This window comes from Periplaneta americana, chromosome 10 (genome assembly GCF_040183065.1).
Source record: "Periplaneta americana isolate PAMFEO1 chromosome 10, P.americana_PAMFEO1_priV1, whole genome shotgun sequence".
Classification (NCBI taxonomy): Eukaryota; Metazoa; Arthropoda; class Insecta; order Blattodea; family Blattidae; genus Periplaneta; species Periplaneta americana.
Window position 1 is genome coordinate 46,763,197 of NC_091126.1, and position 14,560 is coordinate 46,777,756.

A 14,560-nucleotide genomic window follows, 5' to 3' on the forward strand; every position below is an offset into this window, starting at 1 on the left:
TCTAAATAGTGACAGTCCCAGATGTCATATTAATTGGTTGGGTGTATAATTTTTAGCATCAGTTATTTTGATTAAAGTAAGTAAAGTGTGTTAATTGTATTTGAATTAAACTAAATTAAAAATTTGGTTAGAGACTATGGTTGCCAGCATACTGCATCAGACATCCTGTCTTGGACCAAACAGTTTTGTCTCAGACTGTCTGATACCCGACAAGACTTTGTCTGTCTAGGACTGTCTCAGGGTATTGAACAGAATTTCACCATGTTGTATGTTGTTGGTTTTCCCATGCACTGCTACTCTCATTTTCAATGTGATGGAAACCGATGATGAAATCGTAGCAATGATCTATTTTTATGTGCTTAGAAGAAGAAACTCGCATAAATAGAAGTCCGATTCATCCTCTGAACCAAAAGTTAATGTACATGGTTTTATGAATGCATTAATTTCTTTCGCAACTTTCTCACACTCTTCTTCAATGTATAATCGAGAAGGGGGCCTTGTGTACATACAAATAACAAGTCTGTTTGCATGTACATCCATTTTAATTTCAGTAGGAAAATACTCGTAAATGCAATTAAGAATAAAATTATACCACTGAATATAACCCATACTGGACATAGAGCAAATCAGGTGAGTGAATGAGTGAGTGAGCAGGTAGCAGACTTCATACATTCACAGAATGAAGTGTCCAATCTTGTCCTCCAGCAGACGAAGTCTCAGGTGACATTACCATTTTGTTCCAGACTATCTGGAATGGTCCGTGGTTGACTGGGACGAATGCCCACTGCAGTATGCTGCAGCCTCATAACAGTGTGTATAATCACTGTCACATTAGATGGTCCGAGACAAAACCATTCTGTCTGAGACAGAATGTCCAATGTAGTATGCTGCCTGCATAAGAGGATTTCATTGTTAAGGCTAGAGAAAAGGGGAGAGGAAAAGAGTTGTAGTGTCCAAATTGTGTTACAGAAAGTGTCTCATATTGAAATTCTAAAATTATATGCTGTAAACAATTTATTTCTAAACAGAAATTGTCACTGCTTTAATGAACCTGAGACAAAAATATCCGTTTTCATATTACAGTACTGACATTTTTTTAACAAGAACAATTTATTTATTTACATAAAAAGATATATTAAGAAACTATTATATACATAAAACAGAAATAGAAATTAAGGAATACATTAGATAGTAACACATTGGAATCTGACATTCAGTCTAGTAATATAAAATCCATTATGTAGTGCAACCACATTTATGCTCTATTTTACTGAAAGTTATGCTTTTATGCTTTAATAATTATGCTTCATTATACTGTTAATTTTGTATTAAATTTATTTATTTATTATTTTATGATGTTTTGTATTACTTGTTTCGTGCATTACCACATAGTATACATCTTTGCCTTCTAAATTTGACGGAATATAATTTAAATTGTCTTCTTCACAAGTGACCAGATATTTTTTATAGTTGTTTTACATGGAGCAGATGTAACCGTAGTTTGCTATCCATTTTCGAAACATTTCGTTCCGAAAAACACTGCAAACCTGCAAACACTTCTATCATTGCCTTCATTCTTTTCTGAGAAGTCATGTCTTTTGGTGTTCGTGGGAGGATACTTCCTGATTTTCTTTCTTCAATAGTTCCTGGTATATTCTGGTTAGTTTTGTTGTATTCGTGTTTTCTGTGTAATGTAACTTTGAACATGTCTCTGCACTATAGACGAGTGAAAATTATCAGACTGTAGGCAGCAAAATAATTTTCCATTTTCGACTTTGAAGTGGCTGGGAGGAAACTCCCTAATTCTTTGGTTTGCGTGAACAGTTAATTTTGGCATGTTCAAATTAGAGGAGACAGGAGATGACCAAATAAACTGAGCATTACGAAGGATAACAGCAAATTGAGGTACACATTGTAGTCGGCAAAAGTTTCAATTATGCTACATAGTTGACATCACCCGGCTATTCTTTTAAAAATGTTTAATGTAATGACTCTGCAAACCTAAATTTAAATAGTAGCCAGCAACTGTTCATTTTATTCAGTTCTCAACTAAGTGCAAGAATGACTTTTTTAAGATTATGCTTTATGCTTACTTTCTGAAATTACGCATTATTACACTTTCAAATAAGCATTTTCAGGTCTGTGTTAGTCCACAATATTTTTAAGGATACCAACCATAGATCTAATATGACATTTTTTATACTTGATGGTTGCTCTAGCTATTAGCCTGAACAACATAGTTAAAGAAGGGAAATATCATGCCTCATTTTGTTCAAAAAGAGTTCTTAATTGATTATTTCACATCCAGAATGTTAAATATGTTTTGTCATAATTTTAGTTTTGATAGTTTTCTATCTAAAAACTATGATAACACACACAGTGTCGAAGTAAAAAAATGTTCTAATTTGAAGGGATTAATATATGAATATATCAATATAGGCTAGGCTGCTAGAGCTCATTTTATGTTGTTCTAAATGTATAAGAATTTCCATATTCAAAGAAATGAATTCTGCTTACTGTGATTGATTTACCACGAAACATGTTGTTCTCATCACATGTAGTACCTAGAAACATATGCATTGGTTTTGATGGTGTTTCATTCGTGTTAAGTAACCTTCTGAATTGCAGTAACGAAGTTGATAATGTAAGTCACTATGTTTAAAAGTTACAGCATTCTAAAGTATTTAACATAGTCACTGTTGAGATGAAGTATTTTCCAAATTGGGTCACTAGAATCATGTGATATATGTGTGTTTATATGAAAAATGTAGTTTGTAATATATGTATACTAATTACAAATAGAATGAGAGAGATGAAACGAAATGAATCTTACATAAAAATTTGTTCGTTAATAGACCTAAATATTGTATGCTGTGCCATTTTCTTTTAGCAGATAATGATCATATGCATATCATCATCATCATCATCATCATCATCATCATCATCATTATTATTAGTTAATCTTACACATAGAAATGAAGACTATTTTCCATTCCATACAAATTGCCCATAATTAGTCTTGTCTAATCACTTGGAATGGAAATTACGGAGGGGGATACTATGGCCCAGCACTGCAACCTGTTGAGATCTATTGCTCTAACTCTCTAGTGGCACATTCCCAAATCCACACCGACTGACCACACTAAGGTTCTCTGTGTACCCAGCTTTCGAGCAGGCAACCTCACTTGTCCCTAGGCCAGCACCCTCCATGCATCGCCAGCTGGCTTTCGGGGAATGCTTATTTGATCACTTTATTTTAGTGTCATTAAATGCCTAAAAATTATCTCATTTCTGTATTACAGGTTATTACATTTTTTCCCCAAATTTTTATTTTATTAGTGCTATAAAACCTAAAAGACTATGTGAATAGTCATATGTTGTTTACCATGGTTGTATGCCATGTAAGATTTGATTTTCATCAATCCATTAATTTTGTAGAACTTGTAAATGAAAGGAAATTATTTTCTTTTTACCTTGCAGTAATATCCTTTCACTGAAGTCAGATTTATTTTAAAATAATCACGATTTGTTTAAATGGTGGACATTTTCTGTCCGTTCCACATGAAAATTTTACTTTATACATTTTTGTAGTTATTTATTGCACTTGAAGTTTGGGAGATGTTCCATTTCATTTTTATTTTTTATTTATAATTTTTTGTCGGTAAATTCAAATCCGTATTACAGTACAGTTTAGACAGTGGTGTAAAGTCAGGGGATCCTCAGCCACTTCTTGCTCCTAAGAACAAGATAAAATCTAGAGATGATACAGTGCAATGTCTTCTTGTTGTTAACTGTAGGCTACAATGTAATATGTAGCGACTTATGAATAAATTATAAAATGATAAAGAATATCAAAGTATCCAGAAGAAAATCTGTCCTGACACTTTCTCCAAATGCAGTAGAACTTCCTCTATATGCTTCACAATTATGTGTTTTTCACACTTACTCGTTTTTTTTTCTGAAGTCCTGGCAAAATTTCTATATTTCCATGTTAATTTATTTCAGATATACCTTTTCGTTTATTGGTTGTTGACACTTGCTCAATCTTATTTTAGTTTAAACCTTGGGAGATATGAAATGTCAATTACCGTGTATGTTCTAAATCAATTTTCTCAAAATTTGTTTTGGCTCAGGTCATTAGTGGATTTTTTTCCGGTATCGTGAAGTTAGAGAATGTACACAAAATGAGTGGAAGATAGGGAAAGAATGTTAAAAGTTTTGCCGAGAAAATAAAAATGTTGAAGGTTTTAAAAGAAAGTGGCAATAAGAAACGAGTCACTGTTGCCAAAGAATTAGTGATAGATCCATTCACTTTAAATTCTATTGTGGTGTATGCACCAGAAATAGTAGAAGTGCAGATACATTTTAAAGATCCAGCAGCAAGTGAACACAAATTCAAACCTCATTATGCACTGAAATTGGACGCCCAGACCTTGCTTCATCTTCTATTGTTTTTACACCACTTTTAAATCGCTTATATCACCTGAATATTTGTGTACGAGATAAACAATATCCTCATACACTTGTCATATAAATTGCAAAGTCTCAGACGCACTTTTGCCGAGCATAAAACAGAATTTAATATTCGCTTCATGTTGCTAACATGACAACGGTCTCCTGATACCGACAAAAATGGCACCCTAGTTCCCGTCATGCTTAGTGTGAAGGAATACAATTTTGCCAGATTGTATACAAAGGTTGGATATTTCGATGGCATGCAATGTATTGTTGACGGCATTTCTCTTTTCCTTACAATAAAATCAGTCTCATTATTTAATTGCCAGATTGTATGTTATTGTTTAAATTTAAAATATTGAGTTTTTCTCTTATATTCTCACTTCTAATGTGATTTTTGAGTGTGGAACCAGCTACATACCATTAAAATGTCATTTTAGCTGTTTCAATTATTCTTTTGTCACTCCAATTCATTGCCCAGTTCTCTGATCCATACATTAAAATTGACACTGTCAGTCTTATAAAATTTTAAAATTGTGTCTTTTCTTGTTCTGTTCTTCAATGTATTTTTATGGTGCCATAAATATTCTGGAATTTATGGACTTTATGTTTCAAGTCATTATCTTATTCATAAATACATCACATCCTAGATAATAAAATGTCTAGTCTGTTCTATTACACTACTATTAATTAGAATTTTTTATTTATTATAATATTTTCTCAGAAATGCCATGAATTGATTTTTCAGTTGATATTTTTAAATTATAAGGAGCCATTATTTTATTAAACTGAAATGAGGCTAATTGAAGTCTATCTTCATTATCTGCAAATATCAGTTGATCGTCTGCAAATAGTATTGTTTTTAAAATGGTAGACCCAATTCTGAAGTCATTATTCAGCTGTTCCTGTTCTTGTCATTTGGCTACTGCTGCATCTAAATATATATTAACCGTTAACCCGAAAAACACACTAAAATCACACTTAACAGAAAGATCGGTCTAAGAGACTGGGCATATTTCTTTATTGTTCCCTTGAGGAATTTGTACATGTTTAATTCAAAATAATATATTTTTACAAATAAACACACATTTAGAATAAATGTAATTAAAAATACTTAATTCAAGATAATTTATTTTTACCAATTAACCGGAAGTAGGTTGCAGATGTCTATAGGAGCAGCTGTACTACTGAATTCTTTAGCAGGTGTGGTAATACCAGGTAAACCTCTAATAATATTTTGTGAAGGCTTTTTTTTTCTTCTGGTTTTTCGTTGGTGTTGGCTGTACCATACAAACTTGTCTTCTTCAAGATATACAGTAAAACCTCGATAAGACGCTTATTACGCTATCCTGTGTAATATGCTTTTTTGTCCGGTCCCTGCACATTTCATATATAACACCTTTATAAAATACCCCATTTGTTGCGCTCAAGCCCTGCATAATATGCCATTTTTGTGAAATATTTTCGATGTAATATGGGAAATGTGTCTTATTATTTGGTTGAGAAGCTTTTATCATCCAGTCTGCTCTCAAAAAAGCTGAATATTAGAATTTATAAAAGAGTTATATTACTGGTTCTTCTGTATGGTTGTGAAACTTGGACTCTCAAGTTAACAGAGGTTAAGGGTATTTGAGAATAAGGTGCTTAGGAAAATATTTGGGGCTAAGAGGGATGAAGTTCCAGGAGAATGGAGGAAGTTACATAATGCAGAACTGCATGCATTTTATTCTTCACCTGACATAATTAGGAACATTAAATACAGACGTTCGAGATGGGCAGGATATGTAGCATGTAGCAAATCCAGAAACGCATATAGAGTGTTAGTTGGGAGGCCGGAGGGAATAAGACCTTTGGTGAGGCGAAGACGTAGATGGGAGGATAATATTACAATGGATTTGAGGGAGGTGGGATATGATGGTAAAGACTGGATAAATCTTGCACAGGAGAGGGACCAATGCCAGGCTTATGTGAGGGCGGCAATGAACCTCCGGGTTCCTTAAAAGCCACAAGTAAGTATTTTCGATGTAATTTTCAGCAATGTAACAATAATGAAACATTGTTCATTGAACTCACTGGTGCCATTAACCTGAAATGTAATGGTATTCAACCCTTTACCAGCGCATTTAAACTGTCATAATATACAGTACTCCACCCTCTTATTACGCTCTCTTATTCGACTCTTTACCTGCGTGCTTAAAGCCTACATATAGTTACAATACCCCCACCCTCTTGCTAATCCTCTCTCTCAAACAACATTCCTCACTCGGCTGTAATAAAATTCTGGAAATTTTTGCTGGTCAGTTTGTTGTCCTTAGTGTATTGATGTGTCTGTGAGTGTGATTACAATGAGTGTTAAACGAAAAGCGCTTTCTGTGTCGAAAAAATTGGAAATCTTACGAAAGTACGATGAAAACAGTACTCTTAATCAGAAACAACTCTCTGATTGATTAGGAATCCCATCATCGACATTAAGGACGTTAATAAAAGAAAACCGCGACTCAATGACTGCAGCTGCAACGACAGGGGGATGTGAGCACAGGAAAGTGAAGTGTGGTAAACATGAGGACTTGGAGAACATTTTGGTCGACTGGTTTCATCAGTCTCGAAGTGCAACCATACCCATAAGTGGTCCTATCATTCAAGAGAAGGCGCGCGAAATCACATGCAAATTAAACTTTGACTTTTCTGCTTCCAATTGTTGGCTTGACAGAGAAGTGACGTTAGTGAGTGGAAAGGCAGAGTGCTGCCTAATCTGATTTCAAGATACGAACCCTGTGATGTTTTCAATGTGGGCAAATGTGGTTTATTCTTTAAGCTCATGCTCGACAAATCATAAGTTTTCAAAGGAGAAAAGTGTCATGGGGGGGAAAATTAAGTAAGGAGAGGGTAATAGTGCTCGTTGCTGCTAATTCTGATGGCTCTGAAAAGCTGCCTCTGGTCGTGGTGGGAAAATAAGCAAAACCGTGATACTTCAAATATGTTAAGAATCTGGCATGTATTTATAAGAACTAGACTCTGCATTGATGACCAGCGATTTGTTTGTCATGTGGTTAAAGGATTTTGACAACAAAATGGTGAAAGCAGGATGCAAAATTCTGTTGTTCATAGACAACTGCCCTGCCCATCCTAAAAATGTGGAAATGAAAAATGTGGAGCTTGCCTTTTTTGCCTCCAAGTACAAAAAGCATGCTTCCACCCATGGACCAAGGGATCATAAAAGTTCTCAAGCATTCTTATCACAAGAGAATCATCCTACGGTACCTATAAGACATTGACAGTGGGGAATCGAAACCTGTTACACTTCTGGATCCTGCTGTCAATTATATCAGCGCTGCACAGGAGGGAATCCAGTCCTGTACCATCACTGATTGCTTCAGAAAAGCTGGATTTAACAAGGTACGAAAATAATTTAATTACTGTAAATTTGTATTATAAGTTATACATTTCTGTTATCGCAGTTACTTACTGTACTGTTTTTTTTTAATTCATAGGGTTCCGATAATTCGTTGCCTAAAAGTAGTCCCCCATCTGATGTAACTTATGATGAAGATGACGATGAGGATTGGGTTGCTGTGCACGAAAAGCTAACTGATGTTCACATGGAGGATTTCATATAAGTAGATGATGATGTTGTGACCTCAGATATTCTTGATTTAAATGACAGAAAATCTTGCCACAGTTGAGGAAGAAGGGGTGAAGAAGAGGAATCAGTTCAATCTATTTCCACTCATCAGGAAGCCCTTGCAGCAATGATAGTGAAAAGACAATTTATCAGTGTTTGTTCTGATGATATCGACTGCTTAGAACCACGTTGTTCTAACTCCATTTTTTGTGAAAATTGAGATTTTTTTATCAGATAGTGTTCTAGAAGCTTATAGCTACAAGTAAAAGTATTGAAATTATTAATTTTGTCGCTAAAAAGTGCCTAAATCAACAATTTCATATTATTCTAACTCCATTACAGATAATTAATTTAGTTTCATACTGTTCAATCTCCTCACATCCAATAAGAACAGTTCCCACAACAGAACTGTGAGGCTGATCAATCACAGTCTCTCGCGCACTATGATGTTTGGTGCTTACATGAGCTGTTGATGTTGTCTGAAGAGAGTGTTGATATTGCCAAGGGACAAGGACATTGTATTCTTTGACATGGAGGCTTAAGTGGAAGACCTGGAAATTATAGGCTATCTCTTGTGCTGTCCTTATATTACTTAATTCGGTCGTAAAAGAAAATCCACAATTGCAGGAAATTATTCTTTGGTTCGATTCATGTGTACCACAAAACAAAAACTCAGTTATGTCCTCTGCACTTATGCACTTTTTGGAACAAGATGATCATAATGTTAAGATAGTTGAACATAAATACCAGGAACCAGTAAATAGTGTGATTCAGGAAGTGTTATTGATAGAAATATAAAAAATCTTGAATTACACAGTCCTTTGGCAATGTATGGTGCTATTATCAATGTGAGATCACAAAGTCCAGGAGATGATTAAAAATGATTTCCCTGACTACAAAACTGTTACAAAACTAACGAACTTAGGATCAATTCCTTATTATTCAGTAAAACAAAATGTGCATACAAGAGGAAGTGATCTCATCACATACAAGCATTTGATTGGTGATGAAGAATTTAAGACAACTCCATTCATAAAGACACTGTCAATCAGATCGAAGAAAACAATCAGCTACCAGAGCCCCAGGTTGTCAGTACTATACTTTGTTTCAGAATGTCTGACAGGGGAAGTAGACATTACCGGCAGAAAGAGTGAGAATGCTAATCAAAGCAGGAGTTCTCATTCCACACTTATCTTCAAGTTGAGTGTTCTACATCACCCAACTTCAAGACAAGCGTGGAACGAAATGTCTGCCATTGGTTGAATAGCAATTATACTTCTCACCTTCTCTGCCAGCAATATTTACATTGCCTGTCAGACATTATGGAATGAAGTATAGACCGACAATTGATAATGCTGAATATCACATGAAATCATTGTACAAATTTTTTCAGGCAGTAATAAGATTTTTAGGAATAATGTACTGAAGACTTAGATTTCAAAGTACATTATATAAAAGTTCACCAATAAAGAAAGATATCAATTTTGCAACCAAATGTCAAAATATTTGTACGAACTGAATGTTTTAATATTTTATAATTTCTATCTGTTCTCTTGTGATTTTCGTTACTATTCTATCTTTAGTTAATGCAGTACGTCATTTTAAGAAATACTACCAAAACATCTATACTCTGCGTTTACTTCCAAAGATGTATTTCTGCTTCTTGAAAAACATGACATTGGAAAATTAAACTACTAAGTATATACACTTTCTCTCTTCAAAGAAACATGTTAGCGACTTCTTTGGAGTTGGCTTTATCATAAAGACGAAAGTGGATGTACCATTATCTTCATAATAGTGATAACTAGAGACGAGCTTAAACGATATTTTCAAATATCTGCGACAACTGTGACTGTGACATTAAAATATGTGACTTTTATTGGTGATTTTGTCATACCGATACATATTATCATGAAATATTAACGAACAGTGAAATATAAATACAATTTCTATATACTGTACAAACCACAGATCGGTGATTTATATGGGAAAATCCATATGCACTATTAACAAATAAATGAAGGGTTCAGAGCCATAGTGGGCCAAGCGCCATTTATTAAAAACTGAGAAAGCAAGGGTTAAAGTTAAGTGAATACCATAGTTTAATGAAGAATGACATATCATTTAGTTTTAATTTGTATACTTTATATTACTTGCTATATGTTTCTATTGAATTATGGTAATAACTTCATTTTAACCCTTGTTTTCTATGGTTACAGTAAATGGCACTTGGCCCACTATGGTTCTGAATCCTTCAAATACCAATTGAACAATAAGGTGCCAAAAGTTAAGCTCGTGTACCAAGAGGTAATGTGGGGCACTGAATCAATTTATAAATGGAACACAGTTTAGCGAATGATTCCAATTTTAGAAGAATCTAAATTGCTACTAATACTGAAAAAGGGAGAGAATTTACAAACTCACTGAAAGAGGGTGCTTTTGACCTAAATTATTTGTCTGCAATTTCCTTGAACCCTTTATATTTCCTCTCTACTATTTTCAAAAATATCCAACATAATAAATCCATTTATGACATGCAGTGTATAGAGGGTTCTGGGTGAAGTGTTGTAAAAGTGAACTTTCGTCCAGGAAAAGGTCCTCTAACATCTTATTGTGAAAATCTTAACATTTTATTTCATTTTTCTGTTATTTAGTTTTTTTCTTTTTCTTCTTCAATCTTGATTCCTAAAGCTAAAATAAGGGACATAAAAATCGAGAAACTGAGGTGTCCAATCAAAGTCATTAAAACATGCGTTTAAAATGAATATAAAGTATATTATATGCATTATTAAGCTAAAAATTGCTTGAATATGCATTATACATGCTTTTATCCCCAAAAAAAAGGCGAAAACATGCAAATATGCACGCAAAAAGTACACATACTTGGAACCGGAAAGTAATGAAATGGATAAGTACTAAGTTTGACCTATGTCCTATGTTCCTATAAAAACATGCATTTGCATGGAATTCTCGTCTCTACTTATTAGTATTACCAACATGACATGCGAGAGATCCAGGATGAATTACTAGGGAAATGATCAGTTTTCCTGGTATTGCTCCCGGACCTCTTGAGTGTTATATTTGTAACAAGTAGGGGTAAGGGGGCTACAACAATCCACTAGAATATGCAGTTCAGTATCACACGATTTTTATGTTGAAAGTAATTGTGACTGCAAAGTAATACCAATGTGTGTAATAATGTGTACTCCATGTGTAAATTTACACATTCAGATAAGTTTATTTTTATACTCAATAAAAAATAAAGGCACCTAATTACTGTTGTCCTGATTAACCCATACCGGTATACGTTAATTAATCCTTAAGATCTCACGTAGAGTGTACAAAAACCCCACCTTTATTTAGAACACTACACGTCGGAAATTGTTTCGTTTAAAATGCTGTGATTTTCATTACCTTTCAGGAATGTCAGTCTAGGCTTTGTCTAGACAGAAATAGCCAGTTTTGTCCTATTCGGTTTTAATAAAATAGGTACTGTTGTCAGCTTCGAAAATTTGGAAGGTCATAACAGTGGCATAGAGTGAATTAACATGATTTATTTTTGATACCCCTTATTCTCATATGTAATTAATTATCCTGTTTAAGTGTAAGTGTAGGCCTATTTTAAAAGTGTGCAAGGGCAATGAGGACGATTTGATGAAGCAGTGTCTGGTAGATGTCAGATTTTTTGGGATTTATAAAATTGCCAATTTTAGCTAACTAATCCCATAACATATTTAAAACTTGGAAATTACTTGTAAGTTGATGTTTTTAACAATATCTAGACAAACAACACTAATTAATATTAAGTCTAAAACATTGATCAGGGCCCTGTTTCATAAAGTTGACAAGTCCTACAATCATGACAATTTTACAAATACTGTATGTCAGAATATTGTAGCATTTATTTTCTGCAATTCTTACCTGCTTTCACAAATACAATTGTGAATTGGCAAGAGCGTTTCATAAACATGATGACAGATAAAGTATCTGTAAACATGTAAGATCGATAGCAAATTATTTCGTCTTATTCATTTCATATTTGTATAAAAGTATTCGATATGAGACGAGTTGATCAGATGATCCATAATGCATGTCATTATTGAATTTGTTAGAATTAGTAACCACCATTAGAAAATCAATTATGAACAGCGAGAAAATTAAAATTCTAAATTTGATTATAGAAAGCAATGACATTCCTGTCAACAAATGCAGTCTCATTTTCAAAGGAAGCATCATTTTTTTTTTTTTATCAAGGGCCCATCGATAATTCCATCAACTCTTGGCAAATTGGCTGCTCTAATGAAGAGCTGTGGAATGATTTCAGTAAGCTATATGCATCAGCAGTTAAGTGATACTGAACTCCATTTCCCATCCAGTGTAAGAACACATAATTATTTTGAATCAAGTGTTTTATTTGTTATTGTTTGTACAGCAGACCTTCTGTATTGCTCATTATATTATCAGCGGGTGTTTTGCTAATACGAAATTTTTCCATGAACACAAACTCACTGAAAATGTAATTTAGATTTATCCTTTCTTTGAAACCCTTTGTAATACTTGATTTTTCCCCTAAAATCAACATCATTATTCAATAGCCCCAATTACATTATGGTCCAAACAGCAGGGGCCTATTTCTTAAAACTTGACAATTGTAAATATATGATGAAGGATGGATAGAACAGAGAAAAATTCTCTCTGGGACCATCCTTCATCATATGATATTGCAGAATTCTTGCACGGAAATATCATATGTACTTCAGTACATCATAATAATAATTGTAAATATGTCATTCTGACAAGTAACACATGACAACTCTACAAATAGTCAAATTTCTGCTTCATAAAACATTCTGCCTGTCAGGAAAAATCGTGACAATTCTACTTGTCACAACAATTTGTCAGATTCCTGTTTCATAAAAGTTTTACCATGACAGGCAAAATTTTACAATTTGTTAAGACTTTTCTGACATATTTCATTTTATGAAACAGAAAAGTGTCAATTCATTTGTTGACAATCCTACATATTTGTAGAATTGTCATGAAATTCTGACACCTCATGTTTCGTACGTCATAGGAACTTGACAATTTATTTTTGCAGTAATTGAGACTGTTGAATATTGGTTTGGATTTTAGGGAAAATAGTTTACTTTAAGTAAATCATGTTCAATACTAGCAGCAGTAGAGAAAGTAATGATTATAGGGAGAACCACACACGACAAAGGTTTTCAAAAAGAGGATAAATCTAAATTTTACATTTTCAGTGAGTTTGTATTCATGAATAAATTTCGTATTAGCAAAACGTCAGACGAAAATATAATGAGCAAAATATGAGAATTGCTGCACACAAAAAAATAAATAAAACACTTCTTCCAAAATAATTATTATGTGTTCTTACACTGGATGGGAAATGGAGCTCAGTATCACTTAACTGGTGATGCATATAGCTTATCGTCGAAATCATTCCATTTCTTCATGAGAGCAGCCGGTTTCCAAGAGTTGATGAAATTATCGACGGGATGCTTCCTTTGAAAATGAGCCTACATTTGTTGATAGAAATGTCTTCCTTTCTTAATCAAATTTGGAATTAATTGTAATTTTCTCACTGTTCATAATTGAATTTCCAACTGTGGTTACTAATTTCAACAAATTCAATAATAGCGTGCATTATAGATCATTCAATCAGCTTCTCTCATATCGATTACCTTTATAAAAAGTATGAAATTAATAAGAAATAATTTGCTATCGATCTTGCATGTTTACACATACTTCATCTGTCATTGTCATGTTTATGAAACACTGTTGACAATTCACAAATTGTATTTGTCAAAGAAGGTAAGAATTGTCAGGAAACAAATGCTACAATATTCTGACATATTTGTAGAATTGTCATGATTGTGGGACTTGTCAGCTTTATGAAACAGGACCCAGCAATAAATTGTCAACTTCGTATGACATACTTAACATGAGATGTCAGAATTTCATGACTATTGTACAAATATATAGAATTGTCATCAAATGAATCGACATGTTTCTGTTTCATAAAATGAAATATTTCAGAAAAGTCTTGACAAATTGTAAAATTTTGCCTGTCATGGTAAAACTTTTATGAAGCAGAAATCTGACGAATTATCATGACAATTCTACAAATTGTCACGATTTTTTCTGACAGGCGGAATATTTTATCAAACAGAAATTTGACAATTCGTAGAGTCGTCATTTGTTATTTGTCAAATGACATATTTACAATTGTCAAGTTTTATGAAATAGGCCCCAGGTGTACTAATTGGGGTGGAGTAACACCCCACATGTATACTAATGTTAGGAAGCACTGCGTGACTTCCCAAGGGTTAATAACCCACATAAACATAATGAACTTGCTACAAATAATTTTATTTAAAGTTTAATTATTTAAATTAATACTACTATGCATTGATATATTCGTGTTAATATTATACGAACTGGATCATACATAAATGAGAGAAG

The 14,560-nt window shown here is 33.5% G+C and overlaps 1 protein-coding gene across 5 annotated transcripts in view; it reads left to right on the forward strand.

The window, feature by feature from the left end:
- The window catches only part of LOC138707648 (serine-rich adhesin for platelets-like), a 164,890-nt gene that overhangs the window by 110,113 nt on the left and 40,217 nt on the right, over window positions 1-14,560 (forward strand). The gene's annotated exons all lie outside the window — the stretch shown is intronic.